The sequence below is a fragment of the Pseudopodoces humilis genome, chromosome 16 (assembly GCF_049639895.1).
Source record: "Pseudopodoces humilis isolate 2021_Gansu_Grassland_sample_001 chromosome 16, ASM4963989v1, whole genome shotgun sequence".
NCBI lineage: Eukaryota > Metazoa > Chordata > Aves > Passeriformes > Paridae > Pseudopodoces > Pseudopodoces humilis.
The window spans coordinates 12,754,721-12,780,694 of NC_142215.1; the positions used below are offsets into that span (position 1 = coordinate 12,754,721).

Sequence of the window (25,974 nt, forward strand, 5' to 3'; positions counted from 1 at the left end):
CAGCTTCCTAGTGGAAGAGAAACCAGTGACGTCAAGTCTGGGTATAATTTAAGCGTAACTTGTTCCATTTATGCAGGGTCTGGGTTCAAGATTTGACAAAGAAATTACCCAATTGCCTCTGGGCAATCTCTTCCTTCAATAACAAGCCCAGCAGAAGTGGGCAGTGCTCAAAGATCAGCTCTGCCTCAAGAATTGAGTTTAATCAGACCCCTGGGTAGAAAGCAAACTCTCCTGCTGCTCTCACAGTCCGTCTCCAAAAGCCGTGTCTCTACAGTGAGACTTGCATAGCCAACGCTTCCAGCAGCACAGCACGTCTTCCCAGGACTCAACATATGCTCGTGGGCTAAGGAAAAATCCTCCTTGAAGGCTGCCTGTAACTACCATCTGTTGCCACCTACACACCCTGTTCCTCACCACCAACAGAGGCAGCCCCTACAGGTCAGGTTTGAGGTTTGTTGTGCTAGACTTGCTGCAAACACAACGTACACATGACAGTCAATCTCTCCAAACATTCACCCACAGCCCAGAAGCACCAGCAGTTACTCACCAGCAACTTGCAGAGTAAGGGCACTTACACAAGTGGAGCAGCTCTTCAGATGTGTTTTATTCAAAGTGGGATTATTATGTTTCTAGATACCTAACACACAACAGTCCATGCTGAAATTTCAGGTTTGTGTAAAGTAATAATTTCCCTCATTTATTACGAGCTTGTCTGAAGAGGAGGGGTATATTTATAGCCAAGATTACAAGCCAGTGGCTGAGCTGAAACCTTGGCAGGCATCCACTGAAGATGTCAGTGATCCACTGAGCTATGTTAACAAAGACAGAGCACAGGGGAAAGAAGTGACCACAGAGGCAGAAATACAGTTGAGAAGCAAAGATCTTGGATTTTGCTAATCTGATTATATAAAACTGCTCATTATAATGGTCTCTATTAAAAACTTTTAAAAGCATAAAACTATTTCTTCATGATATGCCAGTTCTAGTCAAATAACTCTAGATCAAGTCCAGAAGAGCAAATCCAAGACATTTCTATTTATCTGCAACTTTATGAATTGGATTTCAGAATTAAAGGTAATTCTGCTTAGTACCCTAAAATAGCCTGTAGACTAAATTGGTCCCTGAAATGTGATCAGTGTATATATTCATGTTTTTAACTTTCTACATGTGTTAAACAATATTTAAAATTGTGCAGTATTATGGAACTAGTAGAGAAAGAGGACAGCACTGGAGTGTGTAACAGCCCACTAACCTACACAGCTTTAAAAACATGAGAGGCAGGGAAAATTATCTTCCCAGACATTTCACATACAATTAGAACTGTGCACTAAAACAGTAACGCCACACAGATCAAGAAAACCCAGCACTCATCTAAATTCATTCATTTTCATGTTCACTTCCATAAACATTTTTTATTAGCTTACTAACTTGAGTGTTACGAGTCTCCAGTTCCCAGAGATCCCATATTTCAGTGGAAATACACAAATAACAAGGGTAAATAAGGAGATGGACTAGAATCATGAGCAGAACTCCTCCTGAATAAGTGACCCCGAAGTTTGCAGTTTTTCTAGATACATCTATATTAGAGTTCTCTTCATGGATAAAAATCCCATATCTACAGAAATACCAGGTTAAAGTAAAACAATGATTACATCTTAAACTGTTTTTGTTCATACTTTGCTATAGAACACATGATCCCCACTATTGTTAAACTTATTAACTGGTATTCCCAGCTGGTTTAGATTCAAAGCATTCAAGCATGTGACACACGTTCCATTGTCTTTTTACAGATTATTAAACAAAAAATGCTTTAAGAGCCCTGGGAAAAAAGAAAATCCAAACTCAATTTGTATTCAGGATTTGACTTAGAACAATTTTAATCTAAATCACTAGTGCTAAAATTTGGAACATTAAAATAACAGCAATATGCTTAAACATTTCATTGAGTTGTGTTCACTCCGTTTCTGTTTGAGACTCTTCCAAAGAAAACAACCCTAGGTTTTACTGAAACAACCATATGATAGAACCAGGGACAGATGGAGAATGAAACTGTGGCAGTGCACTCACAGATGGAAGAGATTGTAGAAGATATAATAAAGATATCTTACACCTCTCTATTTTCAGTAAACAGTAAAATAAGATACCAAAAGGCTATCACTGCTGGTGGTAGAAGTGACAGCTCCTATTTGCAGAACTACACTACAATCTATGCTTGAACCACTTCACATTAAAGCAGTTTAATTTCTGAAATGCCCTCGTTTCTGATTTCCAAGAGATTAGTTTTAGTAACTACTGGGAACAGTGACTTAATCTAAACCAATACCAAATGAATTAGGGGTAGATCCCCAGAAATTCTCTAATCTGATGGCTTTCAAAGGCAGGAATGTCAACAGCACTGACCAAAAAGTTAGACATTCTCAAGAAATTACATAAACAAAGAATTACTTCTTAATTTAAGAGATCATGTTATCCCACATGAGATGAACCAACATGGTAAATTAGTAACTAGTCAGCTACACAACAAAACTAAATACTTGCATTGCACAGGTTATATATTTTAGTGTCATTTTTCTATGTCATTTTCTTAACCATACCCAAGAAATTACTGGGAAAGTGTATGAAGAAGTTCTCTCACAAAACACAATCAAGAAAAAATTAACAAAAGTAAATGTGGCTCAAATTATGTTTACAGTAATGGTTCTGGAAAAAAATTAATTATTAATCTATTTCTTCATAAAAGAGTATTCATACAAATAGGAACACTTAATAGTCTGAATATAGTGAAGCATTAACCAAGAAATCACCATTAGCATTCATTCTAGGCATCTCAGCAATCTTTAGATTATGCAGTATTTTTTTTAAGGAAAAATATATCTATTTGGCTTCTTAACTAAAAATACAGAATTCTGTAAATTTGAACTAAGACTCACTAAGCTTAATTAAGCAAGAAGCTGTAATTTATACAGATATATTTAAATTAAAGCAATGCTACTCAGGTTAATGACATAAACATATGATAAAAACCAATAGTACAAAGTCTGCAGTCCTCTTAATTTTTTCTGAGAGGACAGAACCTCCTGCTTGTACCTTTATCACAGAACAGTACCTCCTGCAATAGTACCAGCTTTTATGCTTCACCTTCCTCTAGAAGGGAATTGTTTTTTCCTGCAGCCTCCTGGACAGATTTTACCTTTACCTACCCAGCTGCATCATTTAGTATTTAGTCTGAGTCCTACATCCTGCCCTTGATTGTATTGTCCTTTATCTGTCAGGGATGATGTCAGGTTTTAAATATTTACAGATGTTTACATCAAGTGTCCAACTCTCCTCCAAAGACCAGAGAAAAGTGAATCCTATCAGCTCTGAACCACATTGGATTACAGTAGTGATCTATATTGAGCAAAACTCTGTTGCCTATAATGCAAGAAACAAATTATAGCATCTCGGGTGGCTTCCAATGGCTCTGCTGAGAGCCACATGTGCTATATATGTGCTACTTGAAAAGCACAAAGGAGCCTAAAGATACTTACTCTTTCTCACACAACTGTCAAACTTCCTTCTCCTTTCTCCTAAAATCTGACAACCATCAACAGGTATCTACTCCTGTGAAATGTTATGTTAACATTCCTCATTAATACAAGTACTTCTGTGGAAGAGCATCTCTGGATGGCAACAGTGCTCATGGTACATCATGATTTCTGTTTGATCTCAGATTTGATGAGACTTGAGCCCCAACTTCGGCTGTGCCTACCTGACAAAGCAGCAAGGACTGGTGGCAGCAGATTTATAGATTAAACTCAAAGCCACTAATGTCCCAACATCCACAAAACACATTTCCCAGACTTTAATTTGTAGTTGTGCTGGTTTTGACTGGAGAATAGTTAACTTTCTTCCCTGGTTAGTGGCTGGTGTGGGCTGTGCTTTGGATGTGTGCTGAACACAGGGCTGACAGCAGAGATGTTTTGTTATTGCTCAGCAGGGCTCGCCCAGAGCCAAGGCCCTTCCTACTCTTCACAGGGCCGTGCTGGTGAGGGCTGTGAGGAGCCCCAGTCAGGACAGGTGACCCCACTGACCACAGGGCTGTTCCAGACCATGTCACATCATGCCCAGCACAAAGTGGGGAGAAGAAAAAGGAAGGGGTGGACATTTGGAGCGACGCCCCTTCTCTTCCCAAGTCAGCGCTGCACGTGGCAGGCCCTGCCCTGCTGAACACCTGCCCACCCCTGGAAAACAGTGAATTTTTTTTGCTTTGCTCGTGTGCACAGCTTCCCCATCCCCTACTCAACTTTTCCATTCCCATTATCTGAACCTGTGAATTTCTAACATCTGCTCTACAGTTCTCTCTCCCAATCCCACTGGAGGGGTAGGGAGTGATCAGCTCTCTGGGGCTTAGCTGCTGGCTGGGGTTAAGCCACAGCAGTGATTTAGTCTCACGGAACATCATACAAAATTATGAAAATTTCATGTTCCATTTCATGATGTACAGCAAAGAATTGTAGCTTGGGATGATCAGGAGATTAATTTCAAAAGCATAACCCATCCAAATTAAAACACTACTGTAGGCATATGCTTTGAATTCTTATTCAAAAAAATCTTCTTATTCTTTACATTCTTAATGTTTGCTTCCTGTAGACCTTACATAATTAATACAATTTCAGAATATCTTTCCTCTCCTTAAAACTTCTTAGCTAGAGGGAAGTGCTCAAGATCTGCTATAATAAATAAAGTGGAATATCTATTTAAGTTGTTGCAGATGTGTTTTTTAACATCTCATTTGCTTTGTTTTGGGGAATGAAATATATCCAAAGCCACTCTGCATATTTTAGTGCAATTGAGTAGTGGCAGTTAATTTTTGGTTTATGTGATCAGTTGCTTAAAGCTCTCCAAAATTGTCCAGCTTTTCAGGAGTTGAAATTGCAATCTGATATTATGCAATTTTAAATTTTTTGCACTGCAGAGTTATACAGAATCACCTTCAGCCAAGATTAGAAATAAAATCAACATTAAACAAATAAACTGCAGTGACCCTAGCACTCTGACAACTGCTATAATATCAAGGGGGTTTGCTAAATGAGATTAATACCTATCCCTGCTAGTAGTACAGTAGATCCATCTTTTTGGAAAGATCAATACAGCAAACAGAAAAAAGTACCACTGTGAGGGGGAGGTGCAGAACATGGAAAGAATTGTTATTTTCCATTACATATTGAACAAGCTATAACACAGAAAGCAGTATGAACAGTTGGATAAACATGCCTTTGTTTTGTCCTTTAGTTTCAAATAAAGTTGAGTCATTTATAAGCCTCCTTTCAGTATCATTTGTTCCAGAGCTGTCTCCTCTGCCAGGCACTTTAGTTACAATAATCTCCTTTGATCAACTAGTTTAACAGGTTTTTCATACAACTGCAAATTATGTCAGTATAATACAAATTATTTTTTATTATTTCTTATTCAAAAGACATAATCCCAGGAGACAGACACATACTCAGTGCTTTGATCACCAATAGAAATGGCAAGAATTGAACTTTCAATTAGTCCTTTTTAAAAATATTTGTCTTAGAAATCTTTAAAAATCAACACTCATTTTAAAATAAAACAGAATATTATTCCTTGGTTTATATTATGAAAGCAGTAACTAATTTCTGATAACAATAAACAGGCTTATGTAATGTATAACTTGGATCATTAAAAGTAATTAATAAAAAATCACAAATATTGATGAACCATGTGAAATATTGAAACCTTGGTCAACGACTCTGCTGAAACCTGTACACAGTTATTCTTAAAGCTAAACAGGTCATTTTGCCAGTAAGTAGTGTTGATGCCTACATGCTTTATAGAGCCCCCACAGATTTGAAACATTCTGTAATCACATTTTCTGCAATAGAATTTGACTGTTTAGTCCTAGACATCATGAACAATAATTATTCAGCAGCTAATATTATGGAAAATTATGTCATTTAGTAAAGCTTCACATCAGAGAGGGAACCAGTTCTGAAAATAAAAGATAAATGTAATAAACATAATATTAAAAGGTATTAGCAATTAACAAATGAAAGCAATAGACCATTCAAGATTAGAGGTATTCCAAGTTCTCCATCTGAAGTGATGGAGCTTAAATACAGGTAATGAAGGCTAAAAATAAAACCATCCCAATTGACATTTTACCTCATATTTGTTTGTATTACTGTGAAATAATCAAATACCAGTCTCTGAGCAGTCATATTCCTATGTGACAAGAGCTTACTCCCATCTTCCATTTTTTCCCCTTGTATAAAACAGCAGCTGTCTCCCAAGACTGAGCTCATGCAGAACCATTTACAAGCGCTTGGAAGCTAAAACTAATAACATCACATATATCTAATTGTTCAAGGGAACCAAATGTATTTCTCATGTTACTACATGTTAAATGGATCAATTACCTCACCTCATGTGCCTTGTCAAACTGAAAACTGATCTTGCATCTTTCCAGGTCACACATCTATTTATTTATGTCACATAATGTTCAGTACTTTGAATGATTTATAGGTAACAACAGGGAAGCTGCACTATGTTCTGCCAGACTAAAAGAGGAGTTCAAAAAGCAGCAGTTCCTAAGCATTTTCCAAGCCCTTTTACTAATGCACAGTAAATTAATTTCATCAATAATTTAATGTAAAACTTTCAAATTACAACAATTATTGAGCTCTATATACTTTGATTTCTCAAACTGAAAAGTCAAGACAAAATATTTTCTAAACATTAGCTTTGTGGGCCACATATTGTTGGTAGAAAAACTATTTATTATGACACCATTCCCTCTTAGTGTGAGGTGATTAACTGCAGATCAAACGTATTAACTATGCGTCAGGAGTTGGGTACAATATTCATCTTATGTCACTCTGTTGATATAGCAACTTCTCCTGTTACACTAAAAATTCCAATACTGCAATTAATTAACCTAGGTAATGTTTACAGTAAATAAGCCCTTTTACTATAACAGGGGGGAAAGTATTTACATGCAGATGAGGTACAATAAGGCAACCTGTTCATAGGCTTTTGTGCAATTCCTCCACGAAATTACTTCAGCCTGAGAACTAAAATGTTAAACCCCCAAATTACGGACAATTAGTTTCATGGATTAACTTCACGCTAAAGACACTTGAATACTCCCAGAAGTCTACAGTCCCATCTCTTACTAGGGGTCCACATATTTTTATAAATCCTTTGAACTAGATCATTCTGCCTTCCCCTCCTGTGCTGTACACATTTATTCCTGGCACTAGAATCTCTCTATTTCTCTTTGAATTCTGAGACTCATCTGAGTAGTGTTGTGGCTGTAAACCAGTTACTACTTGGGTGCATGTAGGGAAGGACAATGAGTAAATCAGGGACAGACACTGTGTGGGTGTAAGGAGCTCAGCTCCTGCTGGGATACTGATATCCACACAGACAGATGAGATCTCCAAGGGTTAACCTTCAGTAGTGAAGTCCCCTACCTCATCTAGCACATAATCTCCTCACCAGTATGGGCACACAAAGAGAGGGATATTATAAAACTACTACCATATGCTTCTGATTCAGGATGTAAAACACTCCAGGGCACATCTGAAAGCAGATGGGCTCTGCAGAGATCATCTAAATCCATGGCACCCCAGGGACACTCCAAGGATGGCACTGTACCACAAAACTACCTCCTTGAAAGCGTATGGAGCAAAAGAAGAGGTCTGGCTAACTACTCACCATGGCAGATCAGGCTACAGCCAAATAACATTCCATCATGCAAATAGGAAGTGGTCTCTTACATGTGTCATAAGCACTCAGGTGGACTTCAGATCTGGGGCTGAAATAGTTAATTTCATGAAGCCATCAGTTTGCTATGCAATGGCACTCAAAAAAGATCAAATTGAATCTTAGGCAGTGTTAAGAAAGAAACAAGGACCAAAACACCATTATGCACTTCATGGCAAAACATCTTAAACACAATCAACTTTGGGTCTCCCTGCCCTCAAAAAGAATAGACTAGAAGAATAGAAAGTACAGAGCAGGCTGACAAAAATGAGCAAAGATATTAAATAGTTTTGTATTAGACTCAGAGGCTCCTCAGTCAAGATTAGGAAAGAATTTTGATAGAAGTCTATAAAAAAAATCAAAGGTGTCATGGAAAATAAAGCATATCAAATGACAGGAAGATGGCAGGTTACAAACAAAAAATATGGTCCTTCAAAATATTTAGGAATTACACTTAGCATTAAAAAAACAATGGATGCTTTCTTCATTTATAGAAAGTCTTTTTTGTTCAACATCTTGAGTGAATCTCAGAAAAAACCAAATCAAGTAAAGCATGAGTGAGTTCAACAGGGAATCATAAATCAGTAAAACAAGGATTCCTTTAAAAATAGGTCAGGATACATTGCAATATTAATCCTTCTCTAAGTACAGGTTTCTTCATCTACATCCTGTTTTCTTATATTGCAAATGCTTTCAAGCATATTAGTGTTAGTTCAAACAGCACAGAACTCTTGTTCAACACTGGAAGGTTTTCTCATATTTTTCTAAACAATGGGAAAGGAGATGTATATACACACTACATCAGGAGTTACCAATGAAGCAGAATAAATGGGTCACACAGTGTTTTTAAAAGTCTGTTACTGTGAAAATACATGCCCACTAATGGGATGTAAAACCAGGTTCTCAGTAAGTAGGTCATGCAGCATTTTTATAGACTATTAGAACATACACATGCATACTAATGGAATACAAAACTGGATTCTGTAAAAGTAAGAAGATTAGAGAGACCAAAAAAATCCTGTGACATAGATGGGTCTGAGGAGGTTGCTCTATTAGACAGCTGTATATATTTGTCAGGGATAATCTGTTTCCTGAAATATTTCTGTCTCTTTTCTTACAAAGTTGTTTGAAACAGCCTCTAAGGGAATTGTGCTTCTCTGTTAGCTCAGAGCAATAAAAATATAGCTCACTTCTAAAACTGAATGTTAAAAAGTAATTCTGTCTCTAGAGAGCACTACTGTAAGTAGTCAAAAGTTGGAGGAAAGGAAGTTAGAAGATGACAGAAACAAAACCAAGCAGAGTTATGTTTAATGCTATCATTCATTGTCCTATAATTTTGTTGACAGACTAAGCTTACATACAAAAATAATAAACACATTGAACTGGCATAATGTGTAACTATAACAAAACTACAGCAGCATAACGTAAAGGATGTAAAGCAACGCGACAAATATACACACCTATCTTCTTTTATTTAGGAATATGAAGTATTTATATTTAATGCTTATTTATTTGAGACCTACCAGACAAGTTCATCATTTCTACTCCTAAGATTGATTTGTCACAACAAAATCAAGATAGTTGAAGCAAAAGATTTCTGACAAGTGAAAATATAACATCAATTTAAGCATCACATTATACATCTCAAAAGTGAAAATGCATTGAACTGACTAGTTAAAACTTTATGTACCAGATAAAGTCTGCCCTGAGCTTTAACTACTCCAGAATCCAAACGCATTCACAGTTCAATTGATTTCCTGTTACTTAATTTTTTTCCCACCAGCAAATAACCCTTTAACAATCAAAGGCCCAGTAGTGTTCAGGGAGCAGCAGGAGCTAGAGTAAGAAAATTTATAGACATTCAAAATGCAACTTACATTGCCAGAATTTACTGACCTGCACCCAAGTCTAAGTTAATTTTCAGATATCATCACCCATAGGCAAGAATTGTAATATGCCACCTTAAAAGTAAGAAAAATGCATTCTGTTCTGCATCTGAATGTTCAGGAGTTGGTTTCGCTTACTTCTTGTCAGCTCATGACCCTCAGGTTTTCCCTGCAGGTTTGATTTCAATCAAATTCCCAAAGTAAACGACTTCACAAGGGTCCTTGACTTTCAAGAGCTATAAAAAAATAACTCTTACTGCTTGCAGAAACAGAACGTTTTCATTTAAAATGACCTTCTCATTTCTGATGCTTTTACCCTGAGCAGATTGCCCTAGGAATCAAAGGATACAAATGTCCATTCAAATATCTCTTTTTATTTTATATTTTGGGTTTGGTCTGACACAAAGTTTTTGACATGTCAAGAAACAGAAATTTTCATATTATTTCTAGCTTTAAAAAATCCAGAAATAACAAGAAAAGAAAAAAGATTCAAAATTCACCGTAAGCCATCTGCAGGGAATACTTCTACACCACAGCTAAGGCAAGAGTGCACAGCATGTCAAATAATGTTATCATTGTAGCAGCTGATCACAAACAAAATTAAGGTGGTCTGAAACCACCACCAAATGTTTAGCACAATATTCTGCACTAGCACATGGGTTCCCATTCACTCTGCAGAACTATCTTCCAGTGTGAGTGGTGCTGTGAAAGAACAGGAAAGTGTTCCAGATTCCAGGCATACAAACTCTTTTCCATGCTGAAGGATTGGAGAAAATTCTTTCAAGAAATCATTTTTATTGAAATCCCACTAGGTGAACTTTATAGAGTCATTTTAGCCATATTCCAGGAGTTTTCCTATAACATCTGAACAATTTAAAGAGATCCTTATAACGGGCTTTGTTTTTCCTTTGAATTGTAGGGTTTCTCCCCAGCCTTACACATGCACTGCCTGAAGGTGACCCTGAGGCTCACTGGTAACAGATGAGTGGCCCTTAATTCTCATGGGTGCATTTTAGAAACACAGCATGTGTGGAAAACCTCTGTCAGACTCATTAAGCAATTACAATGATTTCTCAGGGGAATACAGCAACCACTCTTGTAGCAGCACCCTTAAAAACAAAAATTACTCTTATAGTTGCACTGCTATGAAATTCCCCAGTTCCTCCGTTGCCCTATGGGAAGAGTTCACTTTCTACTCTGCATTCACTCCTGACCAGGTCTCTCAGTAACAGGTAACATTTCCAAGATCTCACTGGGACTTACTTATACTTACACTTACTCTATCTCAAAGATTGTTTCATTAAAGACACTAAAGAAATTTTAGTTTCAGTTTGCTTTTTTTTGGTCTGTCCTGAAAAACCATCTCTTTTGGGCAAATACCCTTATTTAATTACATATAATGCTAAAAATCCTGCTAAGAATAAGACACAAATTAAACAAAATAAAATTTAGGTCTGAAAGAAAAAATAAAATAATCATTCCATAGAAATGCAAAGAGAAATAAAAGGAACCATCCAGACCTCATACATTTTTTCCAAAACTGTATTAATTGAATAAATACTAACCAAACTTATAAGTAGTCCTCACCAGCTTTGGGTACTGAATAGGAAAGGGGAGATAGTAACTGGGTTTTGTTTTGAAGAAAGGAGTTGTGGTATTTGTTTATTTTTATTGGATATCACATGAGAATTACAAAGTCAATTTGCAGGAAATACCCAGTTAATCTGCTAACCTAAATTACCGATCTTGAGTTTTTGCAAAAACTGAATTCCAGAAAGTCTTGCTTTATCTGCTAAAATATTCTTTTCAACACTGAACCTCTGAAGTTCTTAGCCAAGAATTTGGCTTAGCCAAGAGCAATTACATTGCTCTTAAATTCAGAATAATTGGCTATAAGAATGTGAAATCAGGCAAAGGACAGTTATTCTTTATAGAAAAATCTCACTGACCTCACTAATTCAACTAACAAGAAATAATCTCCTGCTTTATTTTAGACAAAGAAGTATATTCTACTCTGGTGCCCACCCATCTGGTTCCTCAGCATGAAAATACTTCCAAATATCCCAGTTCACAGCAGCCACTCTGTCACAGGAAAATCCCACCCACATTTTGTGAAATAGAAAGATAAGTTCAGAATGTGACAACTCAAACTCACTTTAATAAGTGCAAATGCAGGGCACAAAACCACTGTACAAAGCAGATTTCACGCTCTGTGCAGCATCCAGAGAAGATTCAGATTTGACACAGAACTCTAAGAAATTAATGACAAAAAAATATATAGACAGACTGCAAAGGAATTTGGTCACAAACAGTGGGAGTCCTAATGCAGAAATTGCCTCACTTTTACTGAAGAATGAAAGTATTTCCAACCTAATTTGCCTATAGTTAAAAAGAATTTTAGGGAGTAAATTAGTAGAGATAATTGCTCTACACTTCCAGTTCCTTTTAGCTGAAATGTTCACAAGTGTGTGTGATAAATGGCAATCTGTCACCATCATTGCCTCTCAGAAGAGAAAGCCAATGTGCAGCACTTCTACCAGCATCAATTAGTTTGCCAGAGGAAAACAGATAACAAAGCCACCTTACACCTTGCAGAGACAGAAGTACCAAATACTTGAGCAACTTTCAGAGAGATCTCAGAAGAAAAGCTGGCTGGCCAAGTGGAAAATATTAGCCAAAAGAACACACTTCCAGTAAAACATGTCTAAACAAGAACTTCCCTCATTTTTCTTATCAAGAATCATGAGAAAGGCAGAGCAGGAAGAAGGCAGAAGGAAAACTTCTCTGAAATGGACAGGAAGTACATAAAATTCTCAGTGCTGACCAGATTGTACTTACAGGTGTTTTAGTGGCTATGTCAAAATAATTTATTTTAATAGGAATTTTAAAAAGGTAGATAATTTCAAAAATTTTGGAAATGATTCAAGTACTGTTCTATATAATCATTTTATCTATTTTTGTTATGTAGAAAATCTGTTTTCCTCTGTAATCTTTTTCTATAGCTGCTACTCGCAGACTTATAACCAAAACATTCTATAATAAATAAAGAAATTTGTATTTGACTTCTTTCCAGCCAAGGAATTCTAGGAGATTAATTATTCATGCATTATTTTAGATTCAGAACAACTCTACATCTTCTCTTTATGCACCTTCAAATACACCAGCTAGAGATTAGCAGAAATTATATGGATCTAGTTGAGTCAGTATGAGCTCTAATGCCACTGATCACGATGTGAAATACAGGATGTTCTTTTTCCTTGCTACAGAAAACAAGTTTTGCTGATAATGTAGTAGAAGTTTCCCATAATGTTTGTCAAAAATAACAAAGATAATTTTAAAACACTGCAATAGGTCTCCCGCTCAGGGAAACCCTTAAAATTCTGCTGATTTGGCATAAAAGTGCATCTATGGCTCTTTTCACCCCTAGAAGTAATAAGAATAGAATCCAAAATAATCCAGATATTTCTGCCAGCAATAAGCACTTTTCTAGTAGAAAAAAATAATCTCTGTAATACAAATAGCATGTCAATTAACACAAAGCAGTCTGACAGCAGCCTTAGCAATACTGTTCAAGATTAATGCTGATTTGCAGCTTACAGCTATTTAACTATTACTCAAAATCTGTCCTGCTCTGAAGGTGGGAGATTGGCTTGCCTAAAAACACTATTTTTCATGACTGGAAGCACTGCAGGGGAGTAGAAATCATGACTTCAGGATTGTTCATTAAACTCCTGTTCATCAAAAGGAGTTCAAAAACTCAGAGCTTTTTAAATTATAGCAAAAAATTGACACTACATATCAACATAACCTCTAGTGACCATTCATTCTCTTCTAGTAAAATATTCCTCTTCAACATATCAGCCAGAAGTTTACTTGCCTTCAGAGTCCTGAATTAGGCTAGCAGCGCACTATGAATTTTCTAGATAACACTTCATCTCTTTAGCTTCCACTGACTTAAAATGAAAAAATAAAACTTGGAATTTATCTATTTTTTCACTGTTTAATAGTACCATGAATTATTTCCTGGTAATTAATCACAGTTTATGAGCCATTTGAGAAGAGATCACTCTGTGCTTGTGATTTGCTGCTTAGTCATATAAATGGCAAATTTTATTCTCCAATTGAATAATGTTGGCTTAAAGTTGGGAATTCTAGACAACAAAAATGTGAAGGTAATATTTATTTAATATTTTTTAAAAGTTATCTCTCATATACCTAGCTCTGCATATTAATCTAATAAATAAGTACTATTGTTTATACTAATGAAAAGAAAATTATTTTCATTGAAAGAATTACGACACAAACATAGCAAAATACAGAGGGTGGTAGAGGAAAGGAAGGAGTTCTCAATGTGGGAGGATGTGCTTAAAGGGTGCTTAATAAACACCAAAACACTGAGTTTTCCTGGAGAAAATTTGAAGCAAGATAATATTACAGCAGTTGAATTTGCTGTATCTTGCTGAAAATGGAAGAGTTTTCTCTGCTGTCAGTGAGGAAAATAGAGGACAGTAGAATCCTCTCCTCACTGAGGAAGGTAGAGGATAGCAGAATCAAGGATCCACATGCAGAGTCTTCTGGACATGTTCATTCAGAACCTCAAAACAATAAATCTTCACTCTGATTCAAAACCTTCTCTCTGCAGTGAAAATGCCCTCAGGAGAGCTGCAAAGCATTTTTTGCAGCCATTCCCATCAGCTGAGAAAACACCCCTCAAATCCTCCCACAGAAACATCCTCGGCGAGACAAGTAAAACAAACAACAAATAGTGATGGTATTTTGGGTGAAAAGCTCATTCTTTGACAACATAATTATGATAAAGTATTTGGTTTGTATGTCTAAAAGCAACACAGAATTTTTTCCTCTTCCCTGAGGAACAGAAACACATAAACCTTGGAGTGAAATAGAATATAAACCTACCTGAACATCCCTCTTTTCTCCAAGTATGGCAAGGTCTAGCAGCAGTGAACCAGACTTGGAAACAGCCATGGAGGGAACCATGTAGGATCAGAGAGAAGTTCTGCAAACACTGGAGCCAGGTTAGCTGGACAGTCTGAATTAATTCCCTTGAGCAGAGCTTCTGCTTCAAACTTGCACTGAACCAACCCAGGGATATTTCCCCACAATGGAAAAAAAATCTGAGAGGAAAAATTGCTGTTTTCTGGAATGGGCTCGTGGCTGAACAACTGCAGAGCCTGTCCTGTTTACAGCAAGCAAATGCTTTTGCAGAGAATACTGTTCTTGGAAAACATTTGGCTTAACATCTCACAGGCAGAATGAGCACAATCTCACAGGATGAGCCTTTACCTTTGGGAGTTAATATTCAGAGATACAGGAAAATTCTATCACATTGTGGTGTGGTGCTCACAACATTAACTGTAAGCAGAACAATTTAATCCAAATATTGTTGTCACCAATCACTCTCTTTGACCTTTAATAAAGTTACACCAAAGCTGACTTTTGACAATTGGTTACAAAGTCTATATTTTTCCAATACTATAAAAAAATCTACCAAAAATTGTCTGGAGCAGGGATGCAGAGTTTGGAGCTTCCCTGATGACCAATAAAACCACTGTAGATTCAGCTAAAATGCCACTGCTATTCCTGGAGTCTAGAAAAGCCATGCAGAAGAAAAGAATACGAAGAACTTGAGAAAAGGACAATTATCTCAGCAGTTACTAAAAACAGTGACCCTGAGGTGCTCAGGGCTATGCAGAGCACCTGTAGCAAGCTCCAAAAGAACACTAGTACAGTTTTAAATTCCAAGTTTCATTGGAATTAAGCTAAAAGAACTGCCAACTTAAACAGAAAAGGAAAATTATAACTGAACACGATAAAAATTAAGTATAAACAATTCTTCCCCCAGTCTACTGTCCATGTAGGCACATATTGCATTCTAGAATTGATTTTCTTGATCTTATAAATTTTCTGAGCTGCAGAAAAGTCTACCCAGCCTCAGGATAAGTCCTTCAGATGCCTCTAAGTCCAGGCTGACTGGTGCCAATTTGGGCCTCCTCCCTTGTTACCACTGTAGCCTTCATAACTCCTCTCCAGGCAGGCTCAGTTCCATCCAATCTTATTAGAGAAACTTGATGTCATTGCAAACAGAAAAAAAAATTTAAAGAACAAATAATCAAATACTGCCCATAAGAGACAGAAACAGAAAATTGAAAAGATTAAATGGAACAGACCACTTTGTGAATTTTTATTTATTTTCACAAATTCAGGATAAACTGCTTTCACTTCAGAATATTGCATAATTCAAGCACATATTCTCACATGGGAATACTTAGTTGGTAGAGGGAGTAAAAAATTGTGTTTTTCAAAGAGAAGGTACATCATCTTCATTTCTAGAAGAGTTCAATAGAAGAATAAACAGCTATTTTAAAGTCCTAGTAGACATTTTTTAAAGAAAAGGTATTTCAAATATTTTTTAGAGAAAATCTCTCTACTCTATCTCCTCCTTTATAAAAGGATCGTTTAAACATTAATAAACACTAGAACATCTAAATTCTAGTAAAGGATCGAAAAAAAAACCCTGCAGTAGCTCACCTGATGACATCTCAAAGGAAAACTTATCTAATAAGGAATACAGACCATGAAAAAAATCCATTTTCTTTTGACATTCCTTCAACTCCTTCCTTAAGGGAAGAGAGTAAAGAGAAAAAAAAAAGGCTAAAACAAAACTAAAATGGCTTTTGCACCGTTCTAAAAGTAAAATAACTGAGCATATACACTGGAATAAATGTAAATGTGCAAAGCTGCAGAAGCTGTCTCACTAGAGTTTGTGATTTCTGCTACAGCTTTACAAAACAATAAATATGTCCAGCAAGATACTGAAAACATCTTGCCATCAAACTGCAAGTGTAAAAAGCAAATCATCAGAAAGTCTCTCATGAAACTTTCTGAAGATTCTGATTCTGAGGAATCCTGCATTCTGACTCAGGCTCACATCACTTGCCACCCCTACCACGAGAAGTGCTACTGTCCAGGAACTGTAAAATCTCTTCTGAAACTGGTTATAATGATTTGAGAGTTGGCAATTTAAATCTGGCACATAATAACTTCTGTCAAAATAATTACAGTCTTTTGGGAAAGGTTTTCCTGTGCTGTCTGAATTTCTTTGTGCAAGGCTGTCCCCTTGTCATTTGCAACCACATCCATAACATTTTAATGGCAATTGCTGGACCTTCCACTCTGCTACTGAGCTGTCTTGAATAATTTTGACATATTTTATTCCCAAGACTAAGCCTGATGAACAGAGTTTGGGTTGAAAATCTATACCAAACAGCCATATCTGTAATTACCAAAAGCAGCTCAATCTTAACTATTAAAGCCACTGAAATATTTCAAATTCAGAAGCTTATATAATAAGTTTCAGGACACCCACTATATCTCTGAACAAAAATATTGCAATTTAAAAAAAACCTCACACAATCATAAACAGGTATCCTAGGGCACTGAATTTTTAAATACTTTCCAGTTCTCTTCCATACTGTTGTTACCTTGTTCTCTTCCTGATATTTTAGACTAAAAATGAAGTACAATAATCTAATGCATTATGAGAACAGACACCAGTCTTTGCTTGCATTTATAGAGCACCTAAAGACTAACTAAGGATAAAGAGAAATCCCTGAAGTAGCTCACCTGGTGACATCTCAATCAAATAAAACCTATCCAGTAAGGAATATATGCAATGATAAAAAAAACTCTGCCTTTTTACTTTCTTTTTACTGTACTTCAGACTACAAATATGGCATAACTGCATTCCAATTGAATTATGAGATACCAGAAACAGAGCCTTCCCTGTGGTCAGTAAACCTGACTTCAAAGTTTGGATAGATTTTTCATAAGAACATAATTTAATTCTGATTTAGCATCAGTCTCTCTCAATTTTCAATCCATGAAACTAGAAAAACCTGAGAAAATTTTGCCCTAAAAACACCAAAGTGCACTATTCCTGAAGCAGAAGGTCCTGGGCTGATGTGACAGTAATGACAATTTTCTTGTAGGGCCAGGGAAGGGGACCCTGAGAGCTGGCAGGGTTCTCCCTGGTCAGAGAGACAGGTGTGACCCAGGCTGAGCCTGTGGCCACCAGGAGCCAGGGAGCTCAAACCCCAATCTCAGCGGGAGGTAAAACAGGACTCAGGACAGCCTTGGTCACTTTATGCCTTGAGGACCAAATTCAACACGCTCCGGGCACACTCTGAGGCAAAGTTCTCATGGGAAGCTTTTATGAGCTGTGAGCCATCATTTCTACTGTGCACAAACATAACTGGCCCAACACTGGCACCCAGCAAAGGAAGTCACTGACTTTTCTCATCTTATGGGGAATTTAGTTCAGAAGAAAATGTTCTTCCAGCTCCTGTTGCCACTTGCCTGTTCCCAAGCAATAGGAAAACCCAAAGACAAACAAGTCTGTGACCACAAGCAGCTGCAGCAGCGCTCATTAATGCAGCTATCCCAGGCAGGCACCATCCATCAGCGGTGTCTGAGTAACGCACAGGGGCTGGCACAGCTCAGCACCATCCTGAGCCTCATTAGTGGTGTCTGGGTAATGCACAGGGGCTGGCACAGCTCAGCACCATCCTGAGCCTCATTAGTGGTGTCTGGGTAATGCACAGGGGCTGGCACAGCTCAGCACCATCCTGAGCCTCATTAGTGGTGTCTGGGTAATGCACAGGGGCTGGCACAGCTCAGCACCATCCATTACGGGTTTTTGGGTGCTGCACAGGGGCTGACACAGCTCAGCACCATCCTCAGCCTGCCCCAGGCACAGCAGCAGGAGATTCCCCTGAGCAGAGCATGCCTCTAATCAGCTTTTCGTCAGAAACCAGTGGTGCATCAAGCATGGAAATCAGTAACAGCTTCCTCTGCTGTCCACGTCTTTACTGTATTTGTATTTTAAACTAAATAGCACTTTATCTAAACTGCTGTCTATGACTATGTTTTGGTATGCGCCACACCATCACATCATTTGAGGATCTCTATCTTGCATTTCTAAACACTCCAGTTATAAAATGGCAGGAGAGAAAATCTGTTTAAATATAAAAAGTTTATGGCAATCAAACAATTATTTGCATTTTTTCTTGAACCAGTGAAGAACAAGTAGAACTTAATTATCACCTTCCAAAGGGAGCCTTCAAATAATTTTAATTAATTAGGATTGGTTTACCAAGATCTTTGCTTAGCATTCTGCTTCTTGGGGTCTGAATACAGAACAGAGGAAGACAACTGGAATGTCACCAGTGAGAATTACTGAGCCCACTCCTCCTGGCCATTACACTGAGCTGGCAGAATGAAAGGTTTTCACTCCCTATCCTTTCATTGCAATAGGGATCAATTTGCATTTAGCTCATAAATCTATGAAAGGCAGATTGTATAAGAGGCTGCCTAAGAATAAAAGCTTCTAAAGCATTTTTAAATTTAAAACTATACCAAAAAAAAGTAAGTATTTATCTTAAGCTCAAGGACTTGTAATTTTTGTTTCTGTTAATCACTCCCATGAAAACACTGGATTTTTTTATTTCTCTGATTTGTGACCATTTCCAGCTAGCAGATTTCAGTTAAAATGGAAAAGGAGTTTCTCCCCAGATTATTTTCTTAGGAACTACTCAAGTGTGTCTTCCACAGGTCAAGTTTCAAAGGCCTGAACATTGACCCAAGAGACAGAGAGCAATACAAAGATTAATTTGAAGCACACACAGCTCCAGAAGGTGTCTTTTTGGTCAAGCATTTTAAAAATAGCCAAGAATCAACCATTAGCAAGAAGGCATTTCTAACAATTGACTCTAACTAGAGTCTTTTTTTACTCTAACAAGTCTTTTGTATAAGATAAACAAGATACTCCCACAAAATGCACACCCTCTATGTCTGGACAGCATCATGTTTATACACTACACAAAATGAAAATAAAAAAGAAATTAACAGCAAGTCTCCCTGTACATTCCATTCACTTTACCCTCTTTGCACACGTACTTAAGTATGAAAACCAGTGGAATACCTGCAGCAAATAATCCATTATTGGTTTGAGGTCTTACCCACCAGATTAACATCCACTGGCACAAGTTTTACATCTGCATTATAAAAATATTTTGAATTCTCAACCTTCATACATACATAAAAATAATGGCAGCAATTTGCGGTATCTGACACATACAAACACACATTCATTTTATTCTACATTTTGTTTGCAATGTGTGCTCCAATATAATGCTTTCAACATCTTAATAGACTAACACTGAAGTCCATAGAAAGCTGGAATAAAGCAATAAATGCTCTATAGACTCAGCAAAAGGATCCAGATCATTTATGATACAGGTTCACAGGAGGGTAGAGGACTGAAAGCTGAAATATCTGAGGAAGTTAAACTGAGATAAAGAGAGGTAGGGTTCAGATCAGAAAATATTCAGGTGAAACAATGGTGAAAATTTTTTGAGTGTTTTTTTGTAATAAAGCCTCTTGGACAATGAGATCATATCACCATCCTTCCTATTTGAATACTGATACATTTAATACTTCCCACTGCAATGCATTAAAAATATCTGATTGGGAACATTTTTGTGCCAGAGGGAGATGAGAATTTTCCAGCTTGAATCTGCACTTTCAAAATGATGGGTGTCTTCTTAGTTTAATGTTAAAGACTAGAATTACATTAAATTCCTCTTCAATTTTCTATATGTGAAGTGTTTAGGTGGATCAGCTGAGAAAATACTGTTCTTGCTTTATGAAACACTGAGCTCTGTATGTACCATCCCCAGGCAGGATTACAGAGGATTTAACACACGTTCCCAGTGTTTTTTAAAGTTTAAATATCATTTCTCGGTTTATCATTTTCTTCAGTATAGCAATCATATACACTTGCAAAACTTTACACCTGATTTTCTTAATGAAACTTGATACCTACGTCCCTGTCCTACTGAGATGTGCAGTGTAATTAGGAATCTATCTATTGCCCATTTGGTTGATAAAGAAAGAGCCAAACTTTTCACAACCATGAGATTAAAAAGGGCTTCATGTCCTTCAATTTTATATTGTGTCATAAAATTCCAGTGCATTTTCTGATATATGAAGTGGATATAAACTAGTCTTGCAGCTTCCCATGACACTCATTACAGAGCTATAAATACCATTCCCTTTCATTTACAGAACTTGAATAAAAGCATAAAGTTTCTGCAGCTACAGAAAATATATGTATTTTAACATCTCATGCTTAACATTACAGAATTATATCTGAGCAACTACTAAATATTTCAAGTAAATCCTAAAAAAGTCTGAAATGCTTTCCAAAAGAAGAAACATTCAGCAAGTTACATTTTATTAAATCTCAATGTCCTATTTATTACAGAACAGATTGTAAAATGATTAGACTGCGGCTGGCATATTGTCAAATGTGTGATATCCAGCAGAAAAATACTTATTGTTCTCTTTTTCAGTCACTGACACAGTAAAATAGTTTGAGTTATTATATTTGAATCTTTGTAGAAAAGAAATATACTTAAATATTTTGAAATAAAACCCAAAGAATATCAGGTAATATTGGTAAAATTTTGAACAACTATTTCATCTATCAACTCACACATCCAAACAGTTGTAGTCCTGATACCATATGGCACATCTGCCACTAAAATTTGATGTCCAGATTGATTTGTATCTGGTCATTATTAGACATAGTTTATTAGACATAGTTACCATTGGTACTTGATCTTTTGTATAGATAAAATCTAGTTGGAAAGATGGTGTTTCAAATGTCTGACATCTAGGACATGCTAACATTAAATAAATAGAATAATGACATAGGAAAAATTCTTTTAAACCATACAGGTGTCAGTAATTGCATTGTTATCTTGACATGCAACTATCCTCTGAAAGGCACACCAAATTTAGTCTTTGGTTAGGGTCACTTACCTGCCCTGAGTTACATTGTTCAGCTAACATCTAAGTGGAGGAACTGACCCCAAGAGAATATTGGATTCTTTTCTGAAAGGACAAGTCTTGGAAAGCAAAAGGTATTAAACAAGAAAGAAAATTATTTAAATGTGACACCATTTGGAACGACCCAGGCAAAGTTTGAACCAAGAACAATTTTATGTGCATCTGTGTAATAAATACAAGATGGTGTGCCTAATCTAGAGCTGCTTCTCATAGAGAAGAAAGCTACTCTTGTATAAAACAAACTTAATATATCTATGGATATCACCAACATTCATCAAGATGAAAAAGAACCTCAGGACACACACCTTAGTTTTCCTTTTCCAGCAGTGGGTTTTTCAAACAAACTGAAAACAAACAAGATTGTGCTTAAAGGCCATGATTAAATTTTCAGTTCACAATCCCTAGAGAAATGTTAAATCTGTAATAAAATACATCCATTTTGATCAGTGTAATTACTAACTACAAAAATAATAATGAGCCAGATTTTTAAGATGTAAGGTTACATGTCCCATCACATTAGGTTTTAAAGCTAAGTTACTTAAACATCATCACATTTTCCATTATATTTATAATATGAGGGATTTATATTAAAAGCCCATTTCAAGTACAGCAGAATAAGTAATTAGCAAACTTTTTCAACTAATTAAGACCCTCTGTAGGCAGAGAGCAAATTACTGATTACGTTGCAACTTAAAATATTAAAAAACATTTTTTCAAGGAACTGAACATGAATACTTTGAATATTTTATGAACTTTTGTTACTGGACAGAGAAAAACACAATCATCAAGGGGCTTCATTTACGTAAATGCTTAAGTTCATCTATTTGATAATAAATGTAGAATACGGCATTTCAAATTGAAAACACCGAAAAAAATCCTACTGGCAGCCAGCAATGCAGGAGATTTGAAAACAAAGGAAACAAAACAGAACGGAAGTTATTAATTATTAATCATCAATAAAACGTACTAGCATTAAAAGAAGGAACAAAGCAAAAGGTTAATACCCATGCCACAATATTTTTAATGCCGGTGTCTGATAATACATTTAAAAAATTACTCAGATACATATATATTGAATCATCAAATATCACAGGCATTCTTTTGCTGATAAAACTTGTTATTTTGCTACCGAATTTGAGCACTCAAACATTCACAAAGCGGGCACAAGAGGAGAGCCAGCGAGATTTAAGGGAAGTCACACCAGAAGCGCAGCAGGTGCCGCAGGGACAGTGCTCTTACCTCGCCTGCCAGGACCCGAGCGTGGGGCTCTTCTCCTCCGTATACACAGCAAAGCCAGGACCCGAGCATGGGGCTCTTCTCCTCCGTATACACAGCAAAGCCAGGACCCGAGCGTGGGGCTCTTCTCCTCAGGGCACAGAGCAAAGCCAGGACCCGAGCATGGGGCTCTTCTCCTCAGGGCACACAGCAAAGCCAGGACCCGAGCATGGGGCTCTTCTCCTCAGGGCACAGAGCAAAGCCAGGACCCGAGCATGGGGCTCTTCTCCTCAGGGCACAGAGCAAAGCCAGGACCCGAGCATGGGGCTCTTCTCCTCAGGGCTCAGAGCAAAGCCAGGACCCGAGCATGGGGCTCTTCTCCTCAGGGCACAGAGCAAAGCCAGGACCCGAGCGTGGGGCTCTTCTCCTCCTATACACAGCAAAGCCAGGACCCGAGCATGGGGCTCTTCTCCTCCGTATACACAGCAAAGCCAGGACCCGAGCGTGGGGCTCTTCTCCTCCTATACACAGCAAAGCCAGGACCCGAGCGTGGGGCTCTTCTCCTCAGGGCACACAGCAAAGCCAGGACCCGAGCATGGGGCTCTTCTCCTCAGGGCACACAGCAAAGCCAGGACCCGAGCGTGGGGCTCTTCTCCTCAGGGCACAGAGCAAGGCCAGGACCGGGCCAGAGGTGCCAGAGCCACCGGCACAGCCACAGCTCCTTACAGGCCAAGCCGAACCCACACACTCAGAGTGATTTAACACTTAAACATTGTTTAACGCCTTAAACATTGCCGGTACCTGTGCCTCGTTGAGACACAGGTGGGTCCTATTAACAAAGTGAGTGAAATCCTGCCGGAACAAAAGGATCTAGATCGCTGGTAGGACACAGGGCAGGAACACGCACACTCCTCCAGTCTTGCTGTATCTTGAATTTTAATTGCTGCATTATTCCTTAACCTGTGAATTTAACACCAGTATTGCTATCAGCCTGGGTATGACTCTATGAGTAACCTTTCATTCACTACTAGAATATATCTTTATGTAAAAAACTACTCATGTTAGATGAAAGTTCTATATACAACAGTTAATCAAAGTTTATTACTGCTATTTGAAATAAAAATCCACCTTTTGCAAGACCAAAACCAGGTATTTCTGGGAGTATCCATATTATAAATGACACTCTAATCATAAAACCATACTGTTTACCATTTCAGCTTTTCTGACATAGAATATAATTTGGGAGGACTTTTTAAATTTGGCAAGCTTCAGCTCCAATATAAATATGCAAATAACAGACCCAGCATTTTGTCTGCAGATTCAGAGTCCTTCTAGCTCAGACAGGTGAACTGCCCTAAAATACAATCTCCCTCAGTCTCGCTGATGGATTTTCATCAGATTTCATGTCCAAGAGCATCTTTGTCATTTCCAGTTAAGTTTCAATTTCATTTCTCATCTTGACAGACTGTGGAAACAACATTTTGGGGAAGGCGTGGGGGGTTGGTATCATGAAGACCAAACTAACAGCGCTTGGTTTTCCAGTTGGTGATTCTTCTGCTATGTTTGTTGATTTAAATAAACACATAGCTATTCTCAAATATCAATCTGAAATACAAGTTGAATATCTTTAAAATTTTTATACTTAATCTATTCATACAGACAGTGAAGACATTTTGTAACACAAAAGTCAGAGATTTATCAAGAGATTCTCATCTTGTTTAGACAAATACATATAAAATAAAGAGACTTTAAAGGAAACAGTGTGGACCTACATTGAAAAGGTACCTAGGCAACAGAAGCAAAACCTGAAATACTCAAAACCCTCAGGCACCTCCGGGGGTACCTGAAGTTCCATACATGGGTAACTTTTCAATGCAAAAATTCTGCATTACACAATTCTGCAGAATGATTCCCGGCTGGGCAGAGTGGTGCAGACCTTCCCATGTGCCAATCTCAGACATCCTCTGAGTGGAATTGTGTTTCTCTGTGCCAACCCACAGGCAATCCAGAGGAGCTGGTTATTTCGGGGCTAATAACTAGAAAACATGTTCAGAAAAGTAATGAGCTGCTACCACTGGCAGGACCCTTCTCTCTCAAAAAATAAAAAGTAACTCACCCCTGCCCCGCTGGTGTGGAATTGCTCCCTGGCCTTATGGATCAGGCAGTCCTTCCTGCACCCTAACGAAGACTCCTAAATTCCCTCTGCTCTCACTACCATCATAATACACACAAGGTTGCTGACAGGCTATTTTACCCTCTATTCAACTACAAATGATCTCTCTCCACTTTCAGACCTGAATCCTATAACCCACAGGAACTTGTGGTGCCTGTAATCAGCATTGTGAGCACACATGGTTTACATTTGATAGCAGTGATGCTTAATACTGACTTCAGAAAAACACTGATACTTTCTATTCTAAGGGATTTAAGGTAATTTTCTATAATTAGCCTAGTCCCTGATATTATAGGTTATACACTATAAACTGTACACTCAGTAAACTACCCAGAAAATATATTTCCTAATTACTAAACTTAATCCTCAGATGACAAAAGTGTTCATGTACCTGGTAAATAACTAATATGAATAAGCCATATGAAAGACATTGTAATGGACCAAATAAATGAAAGGCTAGTTATTCTGTTCTTCAGTAAACCTGAAAAACATTCCCTACATCCTACAGAGCAAATCACAAGGGATCTGACTTGGAGACTCATAGAAAGAAGTAGGAAGTGAATTAAATGGGCAATTTATCCATCAGTGACAATAATAAAGCCTCATGAATATGTAAGCTATTGAGTTGTTAGACTAGTAAAGTTCATAGTTCATTTTGCTTATTCATAGCCTGCAAGTTCCTAGTTGGGTACATTGTATTTGCCTGGAAATTAAAACTAAGTATTAAATAATTGTCATTTTCATTCAAAAATTATTTTCCCAAGTAAAAACCAAGCACAATAAAAACTATGAAATTTAAATTGTTACTGATTAATTGAGTCTGACTCTCCTAAGATCCCAGTGGAGCACTTGAATTATTTGCATAATTAACTTTTGATATCCATATTGTTTAAAGATTGTCTATGTAACTGGAGCTCTATTAGAAAGTAAAACTTTATTTTATTAGGAGTGTGGGCAAAACAAAATAACAACCTAAGAAATGAAAGAAGACAGTCCTAG

At 37.3% G+C, this 25,974-nt stretch overlaps 1 long non-coding RNA gene across 8 annotated transcripts in view; it reads right to left on the reverse strand.

Annotated features, from left to right (window-relative positions):
* The window catches only part of LOC106628110 (uncharacterized), a 67,525-nt gene extending 42,480 nt beyond the window's left edge, over positions 1–25,045 (reverse strand). For 2 of the 8 annotated variants that reach the window (XR_015773935.1, XR_015773934.1), the window contains exons 1-2: positions 22,827–23,750; positions 21,893–21,931 (exon numbers count right to left, since the gene is read on the reverse strand). This is a non-coding gene — a long non-coding RNA (uncharacterized LOC106628110). Of the gene's footprint in view, positions 1–547; positions 709–6,168; positions 6,304–21,892; positions 21,932–22,826; positions 23,763–24,694; positions 24,839–24,918 lie in introns of those variants that run through there. The other 6 variants (XR_015773930.1, XR_015773932.1, XR_015773931.1 and 3 more) reach the window with 6 other exon arrangements.
* Between the last annotated feature and the right edge of the window lie 929 nt (positions 25,046–25,974).